The following is a 26,203-nucleotide window of genomic DNA, read 5'->3' as shown; positions in this document are numbered from 1 at the left end:
CTTATAAAATGAAACCCACAACTATCCTATGACTCAGCAGTTCCAATCCTAGGTATCTGTCCAACAGAAAGGAAAGCATATGTCCACAGAAGACTTGTACCTAAGGAAAAGTTGTCAATAGCAACTATACTCATAATAACCAAAGGCTAAAACAGTTGTGCATCAACTGAGGAACAATGAACAAACTGTAACGTCTTCATTCAATGAAACAATATTCTTTTTGTTTTTGTTTGTTTGTTTTTGCTCTGAGATGGAGTCTTGCTGTCACTCAGGCTGGAGTTCAGTGGTGCGATCTCGGCTCACTGCAGCCTTTGCCTCCCAAGTTCAAGCAATTCTCTTGCCTCAGCCTCCCAAGTAGCTGGGATTACAGGCACCCACCACAATGCCTGGCTAATTTTTTATTTTTAGTGGAGACAGGGTTTCACCATGTTGGCCAGGCTGGTCTTGAACTCCTGACCTCAGGTTATCCACCCACCTCAGCCTCCCAAAGTGCTGAGATTACAGGTGTGAGCCACCGCGCCGGGCCTCATGAAATACTATTTTATAAGCAAAAGGAACAAACTACTGACATAACATATAGCTGGATCTCAGAAACATTATGCTAAGTGAAAGAAACACAAGAGTGTTTATTGTATGATTCCATTTATAGAAAACTAGAACAGGGAGCAGGGTGCAGTGGCTCACACCTGTAATCCCAGCACTGTGGGAGGCTGAGGCTGGTAGATCATGAGGTCAGAAGTTCAAGGCCAGCCTGGCCAAGATGATGAAACCCTGTCTCTACTAAAAATACAAAAATTAGCTGGGCACAGTGGCAGGCACCTGTGACCCCAGCTACTTGGGAGGCTGAGACAGGAGAACTACTTGAACCTGAGTGGCAGAGATTGCAGTGAGCCGAGATCGCATCACTGCACTCCAGTCTGGGCGACAGAGTGAGACTCTGTCTCAAAAAAAAAAAAAAAAAGAAAGAAAACTAGAATAGGCAAAACAAACTTCTGGTGGAGAAAAAGAACAGTTGTTGGTTCTGGAGGACAAGGGATCAGGGCTTGACAGGGAAGGTTTCAAGGAAACTTTCTGGGATGACAGTCATGTCCTATAACTTGGTAACTACTCAGATTATAATGATGTATTCATGTGTCAAAACTCATTCAATGCTACATTTAATAATTTTCAACCTCACCGTAGGACAATTGTGTAAGAAAACAGCTAAGTAAATATTAAACTATAATTAATGACAGACATGCTGATGCCTGCAACTCACTTTGAAATACATCAAAAATATAAGCTGGAAGGATGACTGGCTGGATGGGAGGATGGACGGAGGTAGACGGGTAGATAGGTACTAAAGCAAGTACCGTAAAATATAATCATAGAAACCAGATAGCTGGTATGTAGGTGTTCACTGTAAAATTCAACCTTTCTGCATGTTGGTAATTAGGATAATAAAATGCTGGGAAAGTGTATCTTTGAATCAAGTAAGTATGGTAGATCAAATATTTTACCCGCAACCTTCCCTCTTCCCATTGTAGGCCTTTTTTCCATTTTGGGCTCCCACTTAAAGAATCCATAATCCCGACGGTGTGCCTTCTGAAAGCTCACAATAATTCTCTGTATCATGTTCCATTCAATAATCTGAAAAATCAACATATGAACTTATTACGGTTTTATAGTAGGTGGATGTGTGTGACTACTCTCACATTGGGATATTGGTATTTTAATTCAATAATGCATTTAATGCTAATTAAGGTTGTCTTTTATTTGTTTGTTTTGATTTTTGGGATGGAGTCTCCTTGTGCCACCCAGGCTGGAGTGCTGTGGCGCTGTCTGAGCTCATTGCAACCTCTGCCTCCTGTGTTCCAGTGATTCTCCTGCCTCAGCCTCCTGAGTACCTGGCTCTACAGGTGCCGGCCACCACGTCTGGCTAATGTTTGTATTTTTAGTAGAGACGGAGTTTCACTATGTTGGCCAGGCTGGTCTCGAACTCCTGACCTCGTGATCCATCCGCCTCAGCGTCCCAAAGTGCTGGGGTTACAAGCATGAGCCACTGCGCCCAGCCTTAAGTAATTTATTTTTTTTTTAGAGACAGGGTCTCACAATTCTTGCCCAGGCTAGAGTACAGTGGCTGTTCAGAGGCACCATCAGAGCATACTACAACCTTGAGCTCCTGGGCTTAACTCATCCTTCCACCTCAGCCTCCTGAGTAGCTGGGGATGTGTCTATTTAATTCCTCCAGTGCCTCATCTATTTCCTCACCTTTAAATATAGTAACAACCATGTTTTGTACAATTTCTGTGTGCCAGACACTATGCTAAGTGCTTTCATAAATTATGGTTATTATTGTAAACTGTCTTGTGGTTTAGGAGTCATTACCACTGCTTTACAGATGAGAAAACTAAGGTTCAGGCAGTTTAGAACATTTTCCTAAGATTAGAAAGCTATTCTGTGGCAAAGCCAGCATTCAAAACCTGGTGTGTCCCGTGTCCTTCATCACACAATAAAATGGAAGACTTGGACTAAGGTCCTTTTTTGTTCTAAAAATCTCTAATTCTGGGGGCGGAGGTAAAGCACAATACTAGACACGGTGGAGTACAATCAGTAAGTTCAAGGGTCTTCGTACAATTTTATGTAAATAAATAAGCAACGAATATGTCCCAAGCTGTTTACAGCATTACCTCTAGCGACTCCTGCAGGCTGGTTAGTTTCCTGTTTCTCAAATATACCTCGTGTTTCTAAGCACAACAAAATGCAAAAAGAAAAGGTAATCAAAGATCAATCTGGAAAAGAAGACACTGCTGTCACCAGCTACCTAAGATCAACTGATTGCTCTAGCTCAGGGCTGAATTTGTTCTTTCCTGGAAGCCACGGTCAAGGGGAAACATCTCGTATTCTATAGCATTTGCTTTCAGATAAAATGTAACATACAAATACAACTGCAGGGGTGAACATTTTTTTTTTCCTGGACAACTTGGTAGGAAAATACATTCTTATTCAAGAAATGTTAGTTAACAGTGAACAGTATCTTTGGCTTTCTTTTTTTAAAAACAGAAAGATAAGAAAGCATTCTTCAAATGGACATACTTTCTCGGATACTCCCTAAAGGCAGCGTATGACCTTAAATAGAAACTCTGCTAAGTCCTTGCTATATGGCTAAGAATTAGTTTCACATACTTGGTTTTGTGAGAATTTCATAAAATATTGATTTAGAATTTGGAGACTCAAGATAAATGACTAAGTTAACTGGTCTTTTGGTTGGATATTGGGCTGCAATTGATTCATGACTCGTTTCTCTCACAGAAATTCATGGGTTTTGGGTTATAGTGCACACATTTCTTATTTGGCCATTAAATGTTGCACATGTTTTCACCTAAATAATCAGTTAAATAACCCCTTATTTTACACAGCATTATGTAGTTTTCAAAGACCTGAAACATTTTTATTCTTGCTCTCTTTCTCTCTCTCTCCAAAATCTCTCATCTCTGTAGGATAGACACTGGGTCCTATTTTATTTTATAGATTAGTAAAGAGAAGAAGAGAGCTAATAGTCACTATTATTTCAATTTACAGATGAAAAAGTTGAAAGAAAGAAATTTGGCAAAAATGATATACTTGATAGTTGGGGCAGCCAGAACTGATCTGCCTTACCTCTCTTTGGATAGTAATAATTGTCATAAAACATCACAGCGTTTATTTAGCAAGATGCTTTGCATCCATAGGTCAGTGATTCTCCAGCCCACCAAGAGACTGGAAGACTCCCTAACCAAGCAGCTCCCTCTGCTGGACGATTCGGGGAACCAAAGCTTGTCCCAAGTTGGCTGCCATCTTGACAATTTCTCACCACCGCCCACTGCCATCATGGCAGCACACAATGAACCAGAGAAGCTCCTACCTGGATTGGTTAAATTCTGGGCTTGCTAAAATGTTCCAGAGGCTGCTCGCAATGAGGGAGCCACAGAGGAGTATCTGACCCTATCATTCTTGACCAAGTCCTGCCATTTGGTTTATTTAGGCTTACCTCTTTCTGATATCTGCTTGGTCCTTCCTTATTTACACACATAGATGGGGTTCCCAGATGGTCTGGGGGACACTCATCCATTATTTATCCTCTTTCTATGCCTTATAAGTAAAGGAAAGTTGATGGGTTAATAGAACAAGGCACAAGGTGCACGCCCCATATTACGGTTTATGAGCTATAGACATGTGCTCACCAAAAGCAAGTGAGGCATGGTTCACTGCAATGCTCCCATCCAGCAAAAGCCACCACACACATTCAAGGTCCCTAACCCGGCATGGAGAGTCTCCTACCTGGCTACAGACTAATAAAAAAATACAATGACTTTATGTGTAACCAAACACTTTTGTTGAATGGCACGCAATTCCGCAGACTTCCATGTGTTCACATATGACCAAGGGCCAAACAGCTACAGGCCACCACAGGCATAATTAAAGATAACAGACGCTGGGACTCATGAACTAAAATCACTACATTCCCAAAACTCACTGAAGATTCTAATTCAATGCTTTTCAAAGAATGATTGGACTATGCAGGATCTCTTGTGCTCCTTTCAAATGAAGTTCAGCAGTCTGTAGTGATAAGCGGGGCATGCTGAAAAATGTTTGAGATACCACAAACGAGCCAAAAAGAAAAAACAAAACAAAATAGGATGTTGAGACTGATCACTAGAATCTTCACCTTGGCTATTGTCACATGACCTGTTTCTCCCCTCCTGAGCTCTTCATTTTCTGATCGTTACCAACTAACCTTCCTAGTAGACAGGTATAAATAATGTCCTTCCAAAGATGTGGCATTACAGTTCTCAGACTCCTTACCGGAGTGTTGTTAACTAGATATTAACCATGTGAAGACTTGGGGTGAAGGAGGGAGGAGTTCCTGAAGCCTGTGGAAGGGGAGCCTACAGCACATCAATTACCAACTTGAAGGAGTGTTCATTAAGTGAGATGATTTATATAACACCTAGCACATAATAAACGCTCAATAAACATTATACCTGTTCAGTCCCTCTTCCTGGGGAACGTAATCCATTTTCTACCTGCTGATTAATTAGCGAGAGTTCTGCATATCTGAGTGATGCACCATACAGAGCATGGACAGTTGATTCATCATAAATAATGTAATGTCACTATCTGGACGATTTATATTCAGATGAATTGTACATAATATGCCATACATGCTAAAGAGGAACATTACTATTTAGCATTCCAAGCTAAGCCAGGATGATTAATTTGGTTTTAACTTACTATCTTCTTTGCAGAATTTTCAATCTTCTTTCTCCTTTTAAAGGGGAATTATAAGAAATATTTTCTACAATATAATCGCTCCTTGCATATACACTGCTGAAAAGAGCTGCGTGGGATGTTTCCAGAGCCTTAAAAGATCTCCATCTAGCTTTTTATCCAGATGTTTTAGTTCCGAGACTTTATGCTAAGGAGACGTTTGAAAGTATATGGGGAAAAAGTCTTTATGCAAGAATGTGTAAGAATAGGTAATTGCTTCAGTAAATTCATTCATTATATGGAACATTATGCAGTCACCAAGAAATGACTTACACAAAGCATTATCGACAACACAGGAAAAGGAATATGCTTATGTTATAGATTTAAGTAAAAATAATTAACATAGAATAAGGAACTGAAGAAAACATTGCAAAATGTTTACAGTGGTTATTTTTGAAGAAGTGAGTCTACTGATAATACTTTTTCCAACTCAAAAACTTCCCCCGTTTGCTTTTTTAATTGGAAAAGTTCTTTTATACATAAGTTAAATATTACTGGGTCCAAGCTCCGTGAGGCCAGAGTCTTTGTTCCTCATTCACTGTTAGGGTTCCAAGTTTTAACACAGGGCTTGCCATATGAATAGACGTGTAGTAATTTTTATCGACCTTATTTTCTGCAATAATAATGTCTTGTCTGTGTTTTCAAAAAAGATTTGCTGAGTTCCTGAAGCCAGGGAAATTAATAATGTGGAAGAGAGGGATGATGGTCACCAGTCACCATTTATTGAGCACCTACTATGTGCTTGTCCCATGCTATCCAATCTACATGTGTTATTTCTAATCCTTTTCACAGCCTTGTAAGTAAATATCATTATCTACATGTTTCAGATGTGGACACAGGGGCACACAGAGAAAGCTAAGGAACTTGCCCAAGTCCTACTTAGTCAGCATGAATAAAACTCAACCATGGTTGGGCGCAGTGGCTCACACCTGTAATCCCAGGACTTTGTGAGGCTGAGGCGAGCAAATCAGGAGGTCAGGAGTTCAAGACCAGCCTGGCCAACATGGTGAAACCTCGTCTCTACTAAAAATATTTTTAAAATTAGCTAGGTGAGGTGACGGGTGCCTGTAATCCCAGCTACTCGCGAAGCTGAGGCAGGAGAATAGCTTGAACCTGGAAGGCAGAGGTTGCAGTGAGCCAAGACTACACCACTGCACTCCAGCCCCGGCAACAGTGCAAGACTCTGTCCCAAAACAAAACAAAAGAAAAATCACTGTGTAATTCCAGTGTTTTCGCTATTTCTACTAGAGCTTTCCTGGCCATCTGGATCTTTCTAGAATTCCATAAGCAGATGCTCTCTCTCAACACAAAGATAATAACCTTTTAGCCTTTCAGTTTTCATTGCAGATGTTCCCGAGTGACTACCACTCCTCTCTGATTACACATGGCAAGGGTCTATGCATTTAAAATTGTGCACTTAATGACCCAGGATGCATTCCTATCAGGCATCCTGCTCTCCACCCCCATTCAGATTCCTTTACCGAAACCCCAGCACTTGGCCTTCTTGAGTCCCTTGGCCCCTCAGCAAGGTCAGAGTGGATAGCCACGTGCTTGGCCATTTCAGGCACACGAACCCAGCACCATGAAGCCAGATGTTTATGTTTACTACATAATCTGTGATGAGCATCCCTGGGCCCTTGGATTTGTGGAGTATGGAGGTTTAAATCACACTCACCTTCAAGGAGCCTACCTTCTTTCTGCAAATAATTTGTGGCGGGCTCACTCTGCACAGAATAGTGCTGGGTGCTGGAGTCTAAGATGGATAAAAATATTTAAGATCCCTGTCTGTCTGCAGCTCACACCCCACTGGGAGAGGTAGAATCACACATCCAAGTACATAAACTCCTATGTGCTATAATAAGGAAGCTGGGTGTTAGGACGGGCCCCTTCCGTGGGCTGGAGGCCATTGAGGATGTACCAGTGCTCTGAAATATCAAGCATGGGCAGAGATGAAATTAGCCAAGAAGGTGGGGAGGGAAGAAACACAACTCATTTCAGAAATAAAAATGATCAGAATTTCCCAGAGCACAGAGGAACTAGTGAGAGAAGACCCAAGAAAGGAGAAGCATGATGCAGAATCCTAAGGACTGTGTTAAGAATGTTCACATTTACGGCAAGTGCGATGCGAGGCTATTACGAACATAAAGAGGCTCAAATTACGTTTTTAAAAGATCCCTCTGATGGTGTGGGAAATGAGCTGGAGAGGGACGAGAGTACATAGAAGCTCCTCCTTTCTTCCCTGGTCCAGAGCAGCGTCTCTCAATTCATCACGTATCTTGCATACAGCCTGTGTGATGGAGTCTCCTCTGCATCTCTGCAAATCTATCTTAGGGACCCTTCATATGCTCTGTGTACTTTCTCCATCTTCGCACATATCACGGTATATTGGAATTGCCTCTTTACTTCTCTGTAATATCACTAGTCTGAAAGCTTTGAAGGTGAGGATCACATCTATCTTGTATACACTTATATCCCCAATGCCACCAAACATGTTGGTTCACAGCAGGCATTCAATAAACATTTGTAAAATCTCCATTTCATTGAGCACCTACTGTGTGCAAGGTACCCTTCTAGTCCTTTCACATGTTTGAACTCATCCAATTCTGCCAATACCCCTTTGCAGGAGGTTCTATTATTGTTCCCAAAGTCACTGATGAGTAAACTGAGGCACAGAGAAGGCTAGGCAACGTGTCCAAGGCTACAGGCTAGTATGCAGCACCACTGGGTCTTAGTGCATGCCTGCAACCACCGCGCTCTAATGATTATCCAAAGAATGGAATTCTGATCTGTTAGAGCCAGCATTTAATTATCTGTGTTAATAGTTCAAAGCAGGGTCCTGCATCATCCAAAACAGTGAGTAACTTCCAAATAACGCCCAGTGGACTCTGTGATGCATATGGGGTTTCTTCAGTACGTTGACCTTCGTAAATTACCACTTAAAATAGCCAATAACAAAACCTATTCCTGTTCCCTAAGTAGCAATCAAACTAATGGACAGGAAGTAAGGAAGAACTAAACTGGCTAAGCCAAAAAAAGCACTCAATCAACAAATTTAATTAAGCACTTACTTCTTCTTCAAGCTCCCACCATGTTCCTGTTTTTCTCATCACTGCCAAGTTTCTTAAAAGCACATGCTACCCCCACCATCTCTACCTACTTCCTTACCTCTTATTTCCCCACCCTTAAATCAGGTCTTTGTTTGCACAGCCGCACTGAAGATGCTGTGACAGAAGTCACCGACAGCCATGGTATTGCCACATTCAATGGGTCCCGTCATCTCCAGAGCTGTCCATGGCAACATCTTTCACTCCCTGAAATTTCTTCTTTAGCACCTTTGAACACCACTGCCCATCCCGGGAGAAACAGACGGAAGGACATGGGATCCAGAGCACCATATTTTATTTCTCATCTCTCTATCACTGGGAAATTCACAAAATCTTCTTCTGCCCTGAGTTTTAACCCATTGTGTGCTGCTGTGAGATTACTACGTCCCGGCTGTGTGCCTTTCTCTTCTTTCTCCCCTAATCTCACAGGACAGCACAGAGAATTTTCATATGGCAGTATTTCACGTCAATTAGAAAATAGAGGAATCAATAAAACCTCCAAAATATAGTATGCTAAACATATGAATTCACCAAGGAAATTGAGTTTGGTTTGTTTTGTGTTCTAGTAAGGGATTTCATTTGAGGACATCAGAGGTACAAAGTTTCAAAGAAGAGGGGGGTCCCAGGATCATCCAGGATAGGCTGGTGGTAGAACTGCATTTAAACATTGTGGAAAGGTACAAAGGGTGGTGGCTTTGAGATCAGCGACTTGAGCTAAAACTCCAGTTCGGCAAATTCCTAACAGCGTAAATTTCTGCAGTTACACGTAAGCTCTTGAGACTTGAGGTCTTGATGTGGAAAATAAGAATGAGGGATAGTGAAGAACAAGTGGAATACTATATATACGTATAAGACTTGGTATGCAGGAAGCTCTTAGTAAGTGCTTCTTTTCTCTCTTTCCTTGTTAGAGATGTAGCTTCCCCACATTTCCCAGCTCCTTTCAAGATGGGTAGGTCCATGTGACTATTACCATCCAATAAATCGCAAATATATGGGAAGCGTTTTTGGAGTACAATGGCATGATCTCGGCTCATTGCAACCTCCACGTCCCAGGTTCCTGCGATTCTCCTGCCTCAGCCTCTCGAGTGACTGGGATCACAGGCATACACCACCACATTGGCTAATTTTTTGTATTTTGAGTGGAGGCAGGGTTTCACTATGTTGGCCAGACTGGTTTCAAACTCCTGACCTCGTGATCAACCCACCTCAGCCTCCCAAAGTGATGGGATTACAGGCGTGAGCCACCGCACCCCACCAGGAAGCTCCTAGTAAGTGCTCAGTTTCTCTCTTTCCCTGGTAGAGCTGTACTTCCCCACATTTCCCAGCTCCTTTCAAGGTTGGATGGGACAGTGCGACTAGTACCTTCCAATACATCTTCAATAAATCGTGACTGGAAGTCTCGCCTGCCACTTCTGGCTAATGCATTCATGAGCCACTGCAAGACCCTCCAACAGTCCCTTCTGTCCTGGGAGCAAACCGGAAGTCCTGCGATCAAAAGGAGCTTACATTTCTGACTCATCATCTAAAAGACAGCCCTACAGAGTTGCCTAACCAGCTTTGGAGTTTGCGAGAGTGATACACAAGACTTTGTCATGCTAAACCACTCACATTTCTGGGTTAGTCTGTTCTTACAGCACAGCCTAGATTACCCTGATGAAACACATCACCCACTGGGGAGTCCTTGTGCTCCCAGCGGTGGAAACAAGTATGATTCAGCTTCATCTCTTTTTTTTAGCCAAGGTCTCTACTGTTAGCATCTTCTCTTTTCTTCCTCATCTTCCCTTCACACAGCAGAGTATGATCTCTTTATTTTACCCATGAAGAAACTGAAGTCCAGAGAGGCAAAGCGACTTGTCCAAGCTCACACAGCACGTAAAGGGCACAGCCAGGCCAAGAACCCAGGGCCTCCGACTCCCCTCCAGCCCTGGTAAGTGTCCACACTACACCATCTCCCAGCAGCTTCCAGCTTCCAATGTTAATAATGTTCTGAGCTTGCCATACCTTTCAATCACTGTAAGCGATACAATCTATGCTACATTAATGCACTAATTACCAAAGGAGCACATTACCATGCCCTAATTACTAACAACAAGTGTTGTCAATTTACCAGCCTATCTGCCAGTACATGCAAAATGTTCCAGACTTGTTCTCAAGGTTTGGCTTGAGGAGGGAAGACGAAATACAAAGAACAATTGAGTCATTTCATATTGACAACCAGTCAGGGGGCCCTTCCATTGTTCTTCTTTGTTAACTAAACAGAATCCAGCAAAGCCCCAGAAGAAAGGTAGCCGATCGAATGATAGGCAGTAAGAATGAGCTCCAGAAGTAGAACTGCCCACCTGGTTTAGATGCTCATCTTTCCCCTTTTTTCCTCTGGGGTTTTTCACAGCCTCTGTGTTTTCAGTCATAAAATGGGGATAAAGTAGTGTCAACCTCAGAGGGCTGTCCTAGGAATTCCGTAGCATCATGCACATAAAGTCCTATGCAAAATGGCAAGAAAAGAGTAAGATGCTTAACTGTTATTGCCTGTGATGATGGTTGCTATTTAAGGATAGTTTCTTAATTGTTAATTTTTCCAAGAAGATTAAAATCAGGCAAAGGGGCCAGGCACAGTGGCTCACGCCTGTAATTCCATCACTTTGGGAGGCAAAGGTGAGCGGATCACTTAAGGTCAGGAGTTCAAGACCAGGCTGACCAACATGGTGAAACCCCATCTCTACTAAAAATACAAAAATTAGTTGGCATGCTGGTGGGCGCCTGTAATCGAGCTACTCAGGAGGCTGAGGCAGGAGAATCGCCTGAACCCGGGAGGCGGAGGTTGCATGAGCAGAGATCGCGCCACTGCATTCCAGCCTGGGCAACAAAGTAAGACTCCATCTCAAAACAAACAAGCAAACAAACTGGACAAAGAAGTAAGGATAAAAGACAGTAATTTATCTTTTATTAAGCACTTGCCCATTCTATGATGTGACTGCTTGGTAAGTATGTTACTAACATTCTGTCTTTGAATCCTTACTACAGTCCCAGAGTTTAAATATGATTGTCACTTTTACAGATGAGAAAACTCAGGCTCAGAGATGTTAAGTAGCTTCTCTGAGGCCACACAGCTAGTAAGCAGCAGAGCCAAGATTTCAATCCAGGGCTACCTACTTTTTTTTATTTCACAACAATGCTGTCATTCAATTTCACTTTTCATGGACTGTCTGCCTCCAAGCATCTTTATGGATCTGTATTTTGGAAACTTTAAAGGGAATCTTACTTGAGGGCAAAAAAAAAAAAAAAAAAAAAAGGAGCACACCCTCTGGAACTGTCATTTGGGACATAATCGTATCCATTCATAGAGCCTTTGCTGTGTACCTAACGCAGTGTTTAGTGCTGGGGTCACGGGGATCAATAAGATGTGACCCTGGCCCTCAAAGCTTAACAAGAAAACTGATACAAATTTGAGACAGTTACATGTGGACAATATGCAACAAAACTGTAAGAGCACAGAGGAGAGATGGGAACTCAAGAGAGACTTGGAAGAAGCAAAGTCGAAAGCATGTTTTGAAAAATTAATCACCACTTGCATGCGGATTCAGGGAGAGAGGGCATTCCAGGTGCAAAGCAGCAGTGTGCAAAGGCATGAGGTGTGAAAGGGAAAACACAAGCAGCCATTCTGCTGGACTACGCTAATACATGAGAAGGAAGAGGAGGAATGGGACTGAGGGGCCAAATGGTGTCAGATCACTAAGCAGGGACCTTGCCCTCCATGCTGAAGGTACCCAGTGTCGGGTTCTAAGCAGGGGATGGCACAGACGGGTTTTTTGCTGTCTGTTTGCTACATGAAGCCAGTGTTGGCTCTCAACTCACAGTAGTCTACACAGTAGACTCGTCAGGGAGCATTTAAAAAAAAATCCAATGCCAGGACCTCACCCTGGACCAATTAAATCAGACACTCTGGAAGCGCAGCCTGGGCACTGATATATTTTAAAAGCTCTTCAGGCAACCCTCATATACTGCCAGGAATCAGACTACTGGTGTAGGGCAGGAACAGCATACAGGAGGCTCATCCTGGGGAAATGAATTCTGCATGAAGAGAAAGGACAGGATTCAAAACAACAATATTTTTAGGAGCTAGAATTGACAATTGTGTTTGATGAGATGTGGGAGCTGAGAAAGAAGAGGGAGGGAGAGTGGGTAGGAAATGGCACTTCATTTTTTAAAATCTTGATACATAAATATATTATGTGTATATATACCTCACATAATATTATTGCCAGAGTCTAACAAGCCCATCAGCAATTATTGATGCCTCCTATCCCCATAGTGGTTATCCATGAGAGTCCGAAAATACAACAATAATTGAGGAATGCGTATCATATCCTATAAGCACCATCTTCAGTACTCAGGGGTCCACATTCATTCCAGTCACCCTGCATGGTCCAAAGAGATTTGCCTAGAACCTCTCCTGGCCCCATGAAGGAGAAACGCCTGGGGAATTCCACAGGCGGAATGAAATTGCTGTCTCGTTAGTGAATTATTTACTTTGATGCACAATTCTAGCAGTTGAAGTTCAGGTGTCATTGTTCACATGGTTGGGCTGGGAGTGTAATGGAAATACCATTAATCTGATGGTTTTAAAGGAGGCAATTTCCAATTTGAATTATTCTCAAGTTGTGAAATGAGTGTGAGCTGGTTTGTAAAACAGCAACGAATCAATGCACCGTATAACCTTGATTTTTTAGAGTCCCAACGCTATACAGGAAAAAGTGTCCTCAGAACCCATTAAAAGAGGGTTTTAAAAAAAAATGCCATCATCCTCCCGCCCCCTAGGCAAATTAGCAAGACAAATGTTAGCAAAAAGCTCTGCAGACGCACCATTATTTACAAAGGGGAGAGAGAAGAAGATGCTATGAAATAAATCATGCTGACAGTTCAATCAGAAAAACCCAGAATATATTATTCATGCTGTGTCTCATGAGTTGGAAAGGCACTGGACAGGGACAGCCAAATATGTATTTGTGTGCCTTATTTATGCATAATAATTTGAATTCCTAAGGTACCTCTGTCTAATGAAATCTGCATGCTAAACTGACTTGACAGGCTCATTCAGCATGTATTTTTGAACTTTGATTCTTAACACTCTTATCTGGTGCTGGTTAGATACTGGTGCTGGTCTGGATACTGGGGATGCACAGGTGAGCAAGCCAGTGACACCTCTACTCCTGGAAAGGTTAATTCTGCTAGTGAGTGGGGTGGATGGGCAGCCAGTACACAAAGCAACAAAAAGACAGTGGTTCATAATCAGTGCCCAAGAGAATAGCAAGTGGGTGGTGCAGGAGGGACCTGCCAAGGGCTACTTTGTACTGGTGATTGGGTGAGGCCTCTCTGCAGAGATGACATTTAATTGAGCGACATGCAGGAGCCATGAAAAGAGAATCTAGAGAAAACGTGCTCTGGGGAGGGGTCATACCAATGCCAAGATGTGGGAGTCAGAACAGGCTGGGTGTGTCCAGTCAACACGCAGTAGGTGCACGGACCATGATGTAATGAGCTGCAGGGGCAGGTAGGAGATGAGGACTGAGAAGGAGGCAGGGCTTTGCCCAGGCAAGACTTTCTAGGCTGCAGAAAGGAGTTCGGATTATATTCTAATTGCAACAAAAGCCTAGTAGAGGATTGTTTTTTGTTTGTCTGGTTGGTTGGTTGGTTTTTTGTTTGAGACGGAGTCTCCCTGTCACCCAGGCTGGAGTGCAGTGGCACGATCTCGGCTGATGAAACCTCTGCCTCCCAGGTTTAAGCACTTCTCCGCCTCAGCCTCCCAAGAAGCTGGGATTTCAGGAACGTGCCACTTCCTGGCTAATTTTTTGTATTTTTAGTAGAGATGAGGTTTCACCATCTTGCCCAGGTCTTGAATTCCTGACCTTGTGATCCACCTGCCTCGGCCTCCCCAAGTGCTAGGATTACAAGTGTGAGCCGCCATGCCTGGGTTTTTTTTTTTTTTTTTTTTTTTTTTGGTGTGGTGTCTTGCTCTGTCTCCCAGGCTGGAGTGGTGCAATCTTGGCTCACTACAACCTCCGCCTCCCAGGTTCAAGAGATTCTCTTGCCTCAGCCTCCTGAATAGCTGTGGTTACAGGTGCGTACCACTATGCCCAGCTAATATTTGTATTTTAAGTAGAGACAGGGTTTCACCAAGTCAGCCAGGCTGGTCTTGAACTCCTGATCTTGTGATTCACCGGCCTCAGACTCCCTAAGTGCTGGGATTACAGGCGTGAGCCACCGTGCCTGGCCTACCAGAGGATTTTAAGCGGAGGAGTGACAGGATCTGACTTCAACACTTTAAAGACACCTGTGGCTAGGTTGATGATTCAGCACTGGGCTGGACTCCAGGAGGGATGAGAGGGAAAGAGCTGTAGTAAGTAGGGGGTGGGTAGGCGTGGAAACTTGAGTGGGCTTGGGAGTGACAGTAGGGTTATCAACTAAGGAATCAAATTGAAGAAAAGGAAATCTTCCAGAAGGATGAGCTTTTGGAAGACAACCATGGTGAGACGCAGGAGCAAGCAGTGGGAAGTTTCCTGAGTATATTTAAGTCATCAGCACTAACACATTTGAAGAAGGATGGTATTATGTGGGTTGCCTTGCCCAGAGAGCAGGATGTGAATGGGCAAACGTGGGCAGGAGAGGGTGTGAGAAATCCCAGAACCATGAGAAACCTGGTTACTAGAGATGAGGGAGAGGAGGGATGGTGGGTACATTTCTGGACTGATGATTCTCAACTGGGGGCAATTCTGCATCCCAGCGGACATTAAGAAGCCCCTGGAGGCATTTCTGGTTGTCACAACTTGGGAGGCACTGCTTCTGGCATTGAGTGGATAGAGGCCAGAGATGCTGCTAAACCCCCTGCAAGGCATAGGACAGCCCTCACAACAGAGAATTCTCCAGTCCAAAATGTCCATGGTGCCGAGGCTGAGAAACTGTGGATGACAGCAGAGCAGAACAGTCCTGCATTTCAGTCCCCAACGTGTGAACTTGAGTAGAGCTCTTCATCTCCCTGAGCCCCACTGACTCCATCTGTAAAATAGAGATGGTAATCGCACCTGCCTCTCGTGGGGGTGTGGACGGAGCTGAGGCCATCGGGGTAATAACCACACTTGCGGGTGCAGGGGGACTGAGAAAAGGAGACGCTATGCCATATCCCTTGAAATGAGGTCTCAAAATGCCGGGGTAAGTGTGAGAGGCAGGGCCATGCTCTGAACGGGACATCAGAGGACTGGGGTTTTAGTTCTGTCACACACAGTGGGTGGACTTTGGGGAAGTGACTCAACCTCCCTATGCCCTCCCTGTTCTGGTGATAGATATAGTTATAAATATAGATTTGGATATATAGACATACCTGCTCTCAATATAGAAGCATAAAAAGCATGTTAATGTGGTCCTTCCCATAAAGGACAGTCTGTCTGTCTGTTCAGGCTGTTATAACAAAATACCTTAGACCAGATGATTTATAAACAACAGATGGCCAGGCATGGTGGCTCATGCCTGTAATTGCAACAATTTGAGAGGCTGAAGCAAGAGGAGTGCTTGAGCCTAGGAGTTCAAAACCAGCCTGGGCAACATAGTGAGACCACATCCTCTCAAAAAATACAAAAATTAGAAGCCCTTCTAATACCATACATTGGGAATTAGGTTTCAACATATGAACTTCAGGGTGACACGCATGTAACCTCAGCACTTTTAGAAGAGGCGGCAGACGGAACACTTGAGGTCAGGAGTTTCAGAACAGCCTGACCAACATGGTGAGACCCTCGTCTCTGTGTAGGTCTGTGGTTCCAGGTACTCTGGAGGCTAAGGCAGGAGAATCACTTGAGCCCAGGAGATCAAGGCTGTGGTGAGCTGTGATTGCAACCATGTACTCCAGCCTGGGTGACAGAGTAAGAGACCAGAGACCCTGTCTCAAAAAGAAATAAACACATAAACATCAGAAATGTAGTTCTTACCATTGTGGATGCTGGGAAGTACAAGATCAAGTCACCAGCAGCTTTGGTCTCAGCTGGGCAGTCCAGCTCCTGGGTCATAGAGTGGTCACCTTCTTGATGTTTCTTTTCACATAGTGGAAGGGGCAAGCCAGCTCTCTGGGGCCTGTTTATAAGGGCGCCAATGTGATTCATGGAGGCTCCACCCTCAGGACCTAATCGCCTCCTCAAAGCCCTTCCTTCTAATACAATCACATTGGGGGTTAGGTGTCAACATATGAATTTCAGGGGGATATGCATATAATTCCAGCACTTTGGTAGGCAGAGGTGGGCAGATCACTGAGGTCAGGAGTTCGAGAATAGCCTGACCAACATGGTGAAACCCTTGTCTCTACCAAAAACATAAAAATTAGCTGGATGTGATGGTGGGCACCTGTAATCCCAGCCACTTGCGAGGCAGAGGCAGGAGAATTGCTTGAACCTGTGAGGCAGAGGTTGCAGTGAGCCAAGATCACACCACTGCACTCCAGCCTGGGCGACAGAGCAAGACTTTGTCTCAAACAAACAAACAAAAAATGTCAGGGGGACATACATTGTCAGACCATAAATAGCACAGTCTTTTCCAGGTTCCATCCTGTAAGGTGGGACAGGGCAGAGTACAGGCACAACAAATAGCGCGCCCACCCTGAGCAGAACTGCCTTTCTTACACACAGCAGGTGGGCCCACTTGCCCCAGGTGGCTCTCGTTAGGACCACCTAAACACAGCTTCATGTAACTCAACACTAGAGAGACGGCCAAAAAGAATTAGCTGTGAGTGTCTCACCTAGCATGGAGTCTGTCAGCCTCAGCATGATGGACACTTGGGAACGGATAATTGCTGGTTGCAGGGGGGCTGTCTTTTGCATTTCAGGATAGGTAGCAGCATCCCTGGCCTCTACCCACTGCATTTAAGTAATGTGAAGCTGAGAACCACTGATCTAGCATGGGGTAGTAATAATTCACCGTCATCATCATCATCGGTGTAGATGGGCAGAAGTCAGGCTCAAATCCCACCTCTTCCCCTCACTAGCTGTGTGGCCTTAAGTAACCCACAAATTGCTCTAGGACTCTGTTTTCTCATCTGTAATATGGGTATAGCACTTCTCTAAGCCGAGAATGAAGTAATGTAGAAAATTCTTAGCACAGTGTCTAGCACATAATTTTTCTCCAAAAAGTCCTTATCCTTCTTTATTGTACATGATTGAGAGTTACACAGAGTTAGGTTGGGTTCAGTGGCTCACACCTAGAATCCCAGCACTTTGGATGGTGGATCACTTGAGGCCAGAATTTCAGGAACAGCCTAGCCAACAGTGCAAAGCCCCATCTCTACTAAAAATACAAAAATTAGCTGGGCGTGGTGGTGCACGCCTGTAGTCCCAGATATTTGGGAGGCTGAGGCAGGAGAATGGCTTGAACTTGGAAGGCAGAGGTTGCAGTGAGCTCAAATTGCACCTCTGCACTCCAGCCTGGGCAACAGAGCAAGATTCCTTCTCAAAAAGAGAGAGAGAGTTACCTAGAGTCAAGACAGCTCTATGGCTGAGTCCGCAGAAAAAAGTCCTCCTGTCCCTTTAAATAGGACCACAAATGGACAGTGAGTATATGGTCCAATGCTTCTTTAAACCTGTGCTGTGAATACTTGATCCCTCATCTATCTACAGAGTGGCTGTTATTACTTAGGAACACCATCATCATCATCATTAGCAAAAGAAGAAACTGTTGAGTTTTCTCCCATATCTGGTCTCTGTTTTGACCCTAACCAGACTCAAAGGATCCCCGAAATTTCTGATCCTCCCCCTCAGAGGGAGGAAGGCCACTGAAATGAAGTTCTCACAAGGTCGACCAAGGCACACCAAGAAAAATCAGCATTGCAGCAGGCCGGGGTAGGGCGTGGGTGGTCTCCCTGACAGCTTGTTTTTAAATACTTCCAAACGAAAATGAGTTTGCCTCCAAGGAACTGTCTGTGTGCTGGCAGATTGGAAAGCGGAAGCAAAGCCCTCGTGGCTGGCTGCACGCAGGCTTCCTGAGGCAGAAGTGCTGCTAATTTAAACCCATTTTACAAGGTGCCCACAGCCTCCATGGGAAATCACCAACGTTCTCTGGAGAAGACGCTTAATCACCTGAAGAAGTCATGGGAACAGAGAAAACAAGAGCCAAAAAGCCCCTCCGGAAGGAAGGTCCCCAAGTGACATTTTCAGCAGAAGATTATTCTCTAAGCATATTCTTTTCACCCTGTATTCTTCTGAACCAAACAGATTATTAGGATCTAAGGTGCATTTTGATGGTATTTTCCTGGTAAGGGCCAGTCGTGACCCCTGTTCTGTCCCACATTTTAATCTTCCTCTAGGTGGAGTTCCTGAAGGAAATAGAGGCAAAGAACTTCAGCCAAATGAAAGCAAACACCGCTTCGTTATTAGCTGGGCCAGTGCCCAGTAGCCCAATGTTGGATAATTTGGAAAAAGCTGGTCTGTGCAGCAGAGACTTGATAGACACCTTTTCTTTATCCTAGATCAGAACCTTGAGTAGATGCAGTGATAAAGGAACTCTGCACAATAGAGGCATGGCTGATGCAACTGAAGAGATAGATCACCAGGTGCATATCAGGGAAGGAGGACAGGGAGAGAGAGGGTACGGCTGGTCTAGCTTATCTCATCCACAGGTACACGGAGGGAACAGGACAAAGGGAGCTTAGCTCGGTACACATCTCTTAAAACACACTGGCCTAGGCCTCCAGTCAGAGTGGCCCAGTCTGGGGTTTACATCCTGACTCATCACATTAGCCTCTTCTTCTCCTTTGGATGTGGGAGCTAGGGTGAGGATGCACTGAGCAAGCTTCCAGGCATAGGAGACCAAGGCTGATGAGAGAACCCTCCCTGCTATACACGGAGCTCTAGTTTTTTTTTTTTTTTTTTTTTTTGGTGTTGTTTGTTGTTGTTTTTTTTTTCTTTTTTTTTGAGATGGAGTCTCGCTCTGTCACTCAGTCTGGAGTGCAGTGGTGCCATCTCGGCACACTGCAACCTCCACCTCTCGGGTTCAAGCGATTCTCCTGCCTCAGACTACTGAGTATCTGGGACTACACATGCGCACCACGCCTGGCTAATTTTTTGTACTTTTAGTAGAGATGGGGTTTCGCCATGTTGGCTAGGCTGGTCTCGAACTCTTGACCTCAGGTGATCCACCCATCTTGACCTCTCAAAGTGCTGGGATTACAGGCATGAGCCACTGCACCTGGCCCACGGAGCTCTGTTTATCGAGGATTTTTCCTTGTGATACAAAATAAAATTGGTCTTCTAATCCCCACTGCCAAACAGTCGGAATGGATACAGAAGTAAGTCCCTGACTTAGAAAATATTCCTTCATTCCCTTGTTCTGTTATCCAGTGTAACAAAAAATAGCTTCTTTTGTAATACGTGTGAGTCAACTCATGTCCGAGGACTAGGTATGTGTATTCCCGACTTCGAAAAGATTCCTTCATTCCCTTGTTCTTTTATCCAGTGTAACACAAAAGAGCTTCCTCTGTCACACGTGTGAGTCAACTCATGACCTAGGACTAGGTATGTGTATAAACTAAGGTTAGATATAGGTGGGTAAAAATCATCCCAGCCTCATTCCCTTCTGCCCGGTGACCTTTCTCCAGCCTTTTCCCTCAATTGTTGATCCATCTCTTGTCATCTTGTCCATGCGACTTAGCAGAATATTCATTCATTCAATGAATATTTATTACATGCCTTCCTCTTAGGTTGGATTTCTCCAAGCAGAGGCTGAGAGATAGATGTGGGGCCAGGTGATCTATCAAGAAACAGTGGGCTGGACGCCGTGGCTCACACCTATAATCTCAGCACTTCGGGAGGCCAAGGTGAGCAGATCATCTGAGGTCAGGAGTTCCAGACCAGCCTGGACGACATGATGAATCTCCAGTTCTACTAAAGATACAAAAGTTTGCCAGGCACAGTGGCACGTTACCTGTAATCCCAGCTACTCAAGAGGCTGAAGCAGGAGAATCGCTTGCACCTGAGAGGCAGAGGTTGCAGTGAGCCAAGATTGTGCCACTGCACTGCAGCCTGGGGGACAGAGCGAGACTCCATGTCAAAAACAAACAGAAAAGAGAGAGTGAAACTGGCGCAGTTTCCCCATAGAACTGATGTATATGGGTTTTAAAAATAAACACTGAAATTGACCTTCTCATTCTTAAAGTTTGAAACTTATATTTGTCTTATCTAACTTCCTTTGATGTTTGAGGCCAGCCCCAACAGCATGGTGAGATCCCTATCCTTACTAAAACAAACAAAATTAGAAAATTAGCTGGTCCGATGGTGCACACCTATAGGCTACTCGAGAGGCTAAGGCAGGAGTGAGCCTAGGAGTCTGAGGCTGCAGTAAGCTGTGATTGCACCACTGCACTCCAGGCTGGGTGACAAAATGAGACCCTGCTTTAAAAAACATGAAAATCCTCTTTACCCCTTCCTAATTTCTGTTTTCCTGCATGTAGCTACATTCCTTCCCAGTCCTATAAACCCCAGTTTTAGTCAGATGGGGAGACAGATTTGAGACTTATCTCCCACCTCCCCAGCTGCACACCTGAATAAAGTCTTCTTCCCTGGCAATACTTGCTGTCTGAGTGACTGGCTTTCTGTGCTGCAAGCAGTGGGAACTACATCGGACCCTTGGCATTTCAGCAACAACAGCTCTCCGAGAAAAACCTCTCAAGGAAAGAGTGGAATAAGGAGAAGGAAAGACCAGAGAGCAAGAACATAGTCCCAGGTAGAATCCCGCCTTGACCAGATCCCCACGGGCAGGGCTCTGTCTGGCACAGGGGTTGGCAGGCTTTTTCTGCAAAAAATAACTATTTGAGCTTTTGCAGCCATATGATCTACTCAACTGTGCCGGTGCAGTGCTAAAGCAGCCACAGATGATACGTAAATGAGTGAGCATGGCCATAAGGCTAAGGAACTTGTCTTGCTCATCAATGTGCTCTATGCCTGGAACATAGTAGGCAGGAATAAATGATGTCACTGCACACCCAGGCTACTCTACTGGGCTGCCGCCCCCATGACCCAGCTGCCATAACTGTTGGCTGCTATGGCTTGCAGACACGCTTCTGATACAGAAAATTGCCCACAGCTGACAGAAACCACCTTGCAAAAAAGATGATGCTCCCCACTCCAACTTTCCCAGAAGCAGCCCACAGCCAATGGCTGATGGATATACAGAGACACAAGAGATCATAGCACTGAACCTTGAAAGATGGGTCCAATTTGGGAAGGGTCAGGAAAGAAAAGCATTCTTTCAGGTCCTCGAACATGTTATACACACTGTTCCGTCTGTCCCTCCCCCACACTTTAGCGAACCAGCGCTGTCTTTCAAGTCTCAAGTTAGATAGATCTGACCCCAGCATGAGTCCACTGCTCCCCGTCTGTCCTTCTGCAATACTTTTGCTTGCTAGTCACAGAATAATTCTCCCATAGTGTATTAGGTCTTTAACTTTGCTTCTCTGTCTCTCCCACCAGAATGGTGGCTTCTTGGAGTCAGAGACCTCACCTGTCTCAGACTCTTCCATGATCTTAGCACCTAACACAGTGCCTGGCATGTGGTAAGCCTTCAATGTAGTATTTCAGAAATTCCACTACTGAGTAGAAAGCCAATAGAAATAAAATCAGTATGTTGAACCGCTATCCGTACCCCCATGTTCACTGAAACATTATTCATAATAACCGAAATATGGAATCATCCTAAGTATCCATTAATAGATGAACAGATAAAGACAGTGTGGTATATACATAAAATCAAATACCACTCAGCCTGAAAAAGAAGGAAATCCTGTCATCTGTGACATGGATGTAGGTGGAGAAAATTATGTCAAGTGGAATAACCCAGGCACCAAAAGACAAATACAGCGAGTGCTCGACTTACGACCACGATTGGGACCGGCGGACCGGTCGTAACCGATTTGGTCGTAAGTTGAGTAGGCTATATGTACAGTTGAAATGGTGCACGCGGAGATGATAGTGCTGCCGGAAGCTGGTCCGCACTGTCGTATGCCCAGCTGGGCAACGTTTGCGCTGCCAGACGCGGAGCAGTTGTGGCTAGCGATTATGGTCGTAAAGTCGAATGGTCGTTGAAGTTGCATAGGTGGTAAGTCGATTAATACCTGTATCTCATGATCCCATTTATATGTGGAATCTTTTTTAAAAAGTTGAACTTGTAAAAGCAGAGGGTAGGATAATGCTTACCAGGAGCTGGGAAGGGGGTGGCATGGGATTGGTGAAATGATGGTTAAAGATGTAAAATTTCAGTTAGACAGGATAAATACATCCGGGAGAGCTACTGTGCTACACAGGTGACTATAGTTAATGACAATGTACTGAATACTTGAAAGTTGCTAAGAGTCGATTTTAAGTGTCATCACTATAAAAGTATATGACGTGATACATGTTAAATAACTTGATTTAGCCTTTCCTCAACGTATACATACATAAAAACATCCTCTTGTATTCCATAAATATATGTACTTTTTATTTGTCAACTAAAAACAGAAATTATCATTTTGACTCTGGATTTCTTTCCATCCAATTTTCATAAAATTTTCCAAATGTGCAAAAACATTGAAAGGTTTAGTACAATGAACACCACTTAGATTCAATAACTTCATATTTTACAGCCCACATATATATATATATAATATATACACACATATACATACACACACACACACACACACACACACACACATATATATATGCATTTTTTTGAGATGGAGTCTCGCTCTGTCACCCAGGCTGGAGTGCAATGGCATAAACTCGGCTCACTGCAACCTCTACCTCCTGGGTTCAAGTGATTCTCCCGCTTCAGCCTCCTGAGTAGCTGGGACTACAAGGAGTGCACCACCATGCCCGGCTAATTTTTGTCTTTTTAGTAGAGACGAGGTTTCACCAGGTTGATCAGACTGGTCTTGAACTCCTGATCTCATGATCCACCCACCTCGGCCTCCCAAAGTGCTGGGATTAATACAGCCTATATATTTTCAATAACAGCCATCATTCTTGGGCATTTACTACATATCAAGCACCTGCTAGGTGATTTGCAAATATTATTTTTAAGTCCTGAAAAATAGCATAGAAGATAAGCATTATTATCCTCCCCATTTTGCGAATGAGTAAGCTGAGACTTAGAGAAGTTACATCATGGCTGGGAGCGGTGGCTCACACCTGTAATCCCCGCCCTTTGGGAGGCTGAGGCAGACGGATCACCTGAGGTCAGGAGTTCGAGACCAGCCTGACCAACATGGAGAAACCCCTTCTCTGCTAAAAATACAAAATTAGCTGGGCATGGTGGCGCATATCTGTAATTCCAGCTACTTGGGTGGCTGAGGCAGGAGAACTGCTTGAACCCGGGAGGCGGAGGTTGCAGTGAGCCAAGATTGTGCCACTGCACTCCAGCCTGGGCAACAAGAATGAAATTCATCTCAAAAGAAGAAAAGAAAAGAAAAAGAGAGAAGTGACATCACTAAAATCAAACAGATACGAAGTGTTAAATTTAAGCCTGAGCTGGGGTACTGTAGCTGAATTCCTGACTACTGGGTTACATCCTTCTGTAACCCCACAAAGATATGATGTGCTAGAGGACCCTAAATTGTGGGGCTGGGTTATTTCTGAAGAGTCTGAGGTAGCTCCTGGGGGAAAGATGACTCCAGAGGGCAGCTGAAAGGGAGATGAGCTGAGACGAGAAATCCAGCTGAAGTTTGGTGGCCAGTCATCAAAGAGATTAACTCCAACAGCATCTACCCTAAACCCTTTCTTCCTTGCCATACATCTCTGACACGACCATTATTAGTGACTGGGCTCAGAAGCTTGCCACCTTGTATGATCTGAATTGATCCAGTAAAGAATTCTCTGAAAAGCACCGTTAAGATGATTTATAGTCTAATTTTGGTTGCTATAGATTCCAAGTCAGACTTATGACTGGAAAGAGAAGGGGGAAAAAAAATCCCCCACTCGCTTGGAATTCAGGCAAAGGTTTCAGTATTGATAGAAAAGCATGGCTGGCTGGGAAAAAAAGTCATATTTTTTTAAAGTTTACAGCTATCACTCCTGGTTTGGGGTTGCCATAGCAACGAAGGGTCTTGGAGGGGGGCACCTGTCTGCAGATCTCACTCGACAGAGAGTTGATTGATAGGTCTCCTGAATGCTATTTAGACACTTCTGTGCTAGGAACCAGATAATATTAGTTTATTTATTAAAATACATGTTAAAACACCAGTCATCTCCCTTGCCCCAGCATTTTATTCTAATCATTGTTGTTAAGGAATTGTTAACAGGCTACTATTGGAATGGAAGGCAAATCCCATTAGGGAGCTAAATGACATTTTGCTGGGGATCGTGTGCACAGGCCAGGCAGCAGGCCCATGCAGGGTGCATAATTACAATAATTTGGCATGATTGATTGCCTCCCTCTCCCCCACCTCCCAGCTCCCCCCGCCCCCCCGCCGACTTTTCAGGGAGTGAGAGGCATGGCTAATCCTTGTAAAGACTTCTGTTTCTGGCTGTGGAGGGGCTCTGGCTGGGACTGTGCCTAGCTAAGGTCTCCAAAAGTATGTCTTCTCAGTCACCGTGTGACAGCCTGGCCTGCATGAGTGGCAGTTTGTGCCCCAAGTAGAGCGTCATCAGGGCCAATGCATATGGTCTGTCCAAGGTCTCAGTGCTTGGGAGATGTGGTCAAGACAAGCAGGGCAGGAATCCTGGTCTTGCTACTTGCTAGATTTGTGACTGAAGAAACCTCTTAAGCCTCAGTTTACCTGGCTGGAAATGGAGTACTGATGTTACTTCCTTTTTTTGGAGTAGAAATAAGACATTCTCTTTAGCCTTCTATCTGGAAGAGCTCATTCCTTCCTCACCAAACCTGAGAAGACAAGTACTTCAACTCCATTTTGCAGATGGGGAAATTGAGCATTGGAGAAGCTCAGGAGCTTGAGGAGCTAAGTCCTAGCGTTTGGGGAGGATTCAAGGATGCATGCAAACTGCTTAGCATACTACTTAGTACAGGGATGGTACTTCATAAAAGTTCTTAGGTATGTACCATTGACATCATTATCACGATGAGTGGCAGAAGGTAGAATGGTCACATTCATCATCCAAAGCTCCTCCTGGCAACGTGTGTCTCAGAGCGTGAATAATCTTCAAGCATTTGGTAGACTACTGTCACTCCTCATGATTTCATTAATCCTCACACCAATCCCATGCCATGAGATGAGCATCTGAGCATCATTATCGCAATTCTACAGGTGAAGACCTTGAGGTTCTCAGAGACAAAATCACTAGCTTGGGGTCACCCAGCTAGCAGCAGGCATTGCTGGGATTTGAACCCATGTCTTCATCATTCCAAAGCCTGGCTGTACACTTATGTTCTACTGTGAACATACCTATATAAAGCCACAGACTGTGCATTAACACAGGATTAACATAGGTCTCCTGTGGTCTTTCATTCAACCTACGTGTGATGCATGAATTTCTCTGTGTTAATACTGAGCAAGAAATTCCCCAGGCTTGGCTTGAGTACCTTAAGAGAGTTCACTGTAAAATGGGGGGCAACTTCATAGTTAGAAAGCTCTTCCTAGCTTGGTGCCATGGCTCATGCCTGTAAGCCCAGCACTTTGGGAGGCCAAGGCGGGCAGATAACCTGAGATCACAAGCTCGACATCAGCCTGGCCAACGTGGTGAAACCTCCATCTCTACTAAAAATACAAAAATTAGCTGGGCATGGTGGCACGCGCCTGTAGTTGCAGCTACTCAGGAGGCTGAGGCAGGAGAATTGCTTGACCCTGGGAG

The 26,203-nt window shown here is 44.3% G+C and overlaps 1 long non-coding RNA gene across 1 annotated transcript in view; it reads right to left on the bottom strand.

The window, feature by feature from the left end:
- Positions 1-9,652: 9,652 nt before the first annotated feature.
- Positions 9,653-26,203, bottom strand: part of LOC116526479 — a 198,982-nt gene continuing 182,431 nt past the window's right edge. The window contains exon 4 of the long non-coding RNA XR_004258173.1: positions 9,653-10,873. This is a non-coding gene — a long non-coding RNA (uncharacterized LOC116526479). The remainder of the gene's footprint in view (positions 10,874-26,203) is intronic.

Source organism: Sapajus apella, unplaced genomic scaffold (assembly GCF_009761245.1).
Source record: "Sapajus apella isolate SASKATOON/1434 unplaced genomic scaffold, GSC_monkey_1.0 scaffold51, whole genome shotgun sequence".
Taxonomy (NCBI): Eukaryota; Metazoa; Chordata; class Mammalia; order Primates; family Cebidae; genus Sapajus; species Sapajus apella.
The sequence above is the reverse complement of the archived record's forward strand: the minus strand, read 5'-3'. Positions and strand labels throughout refer to the sequence as shown.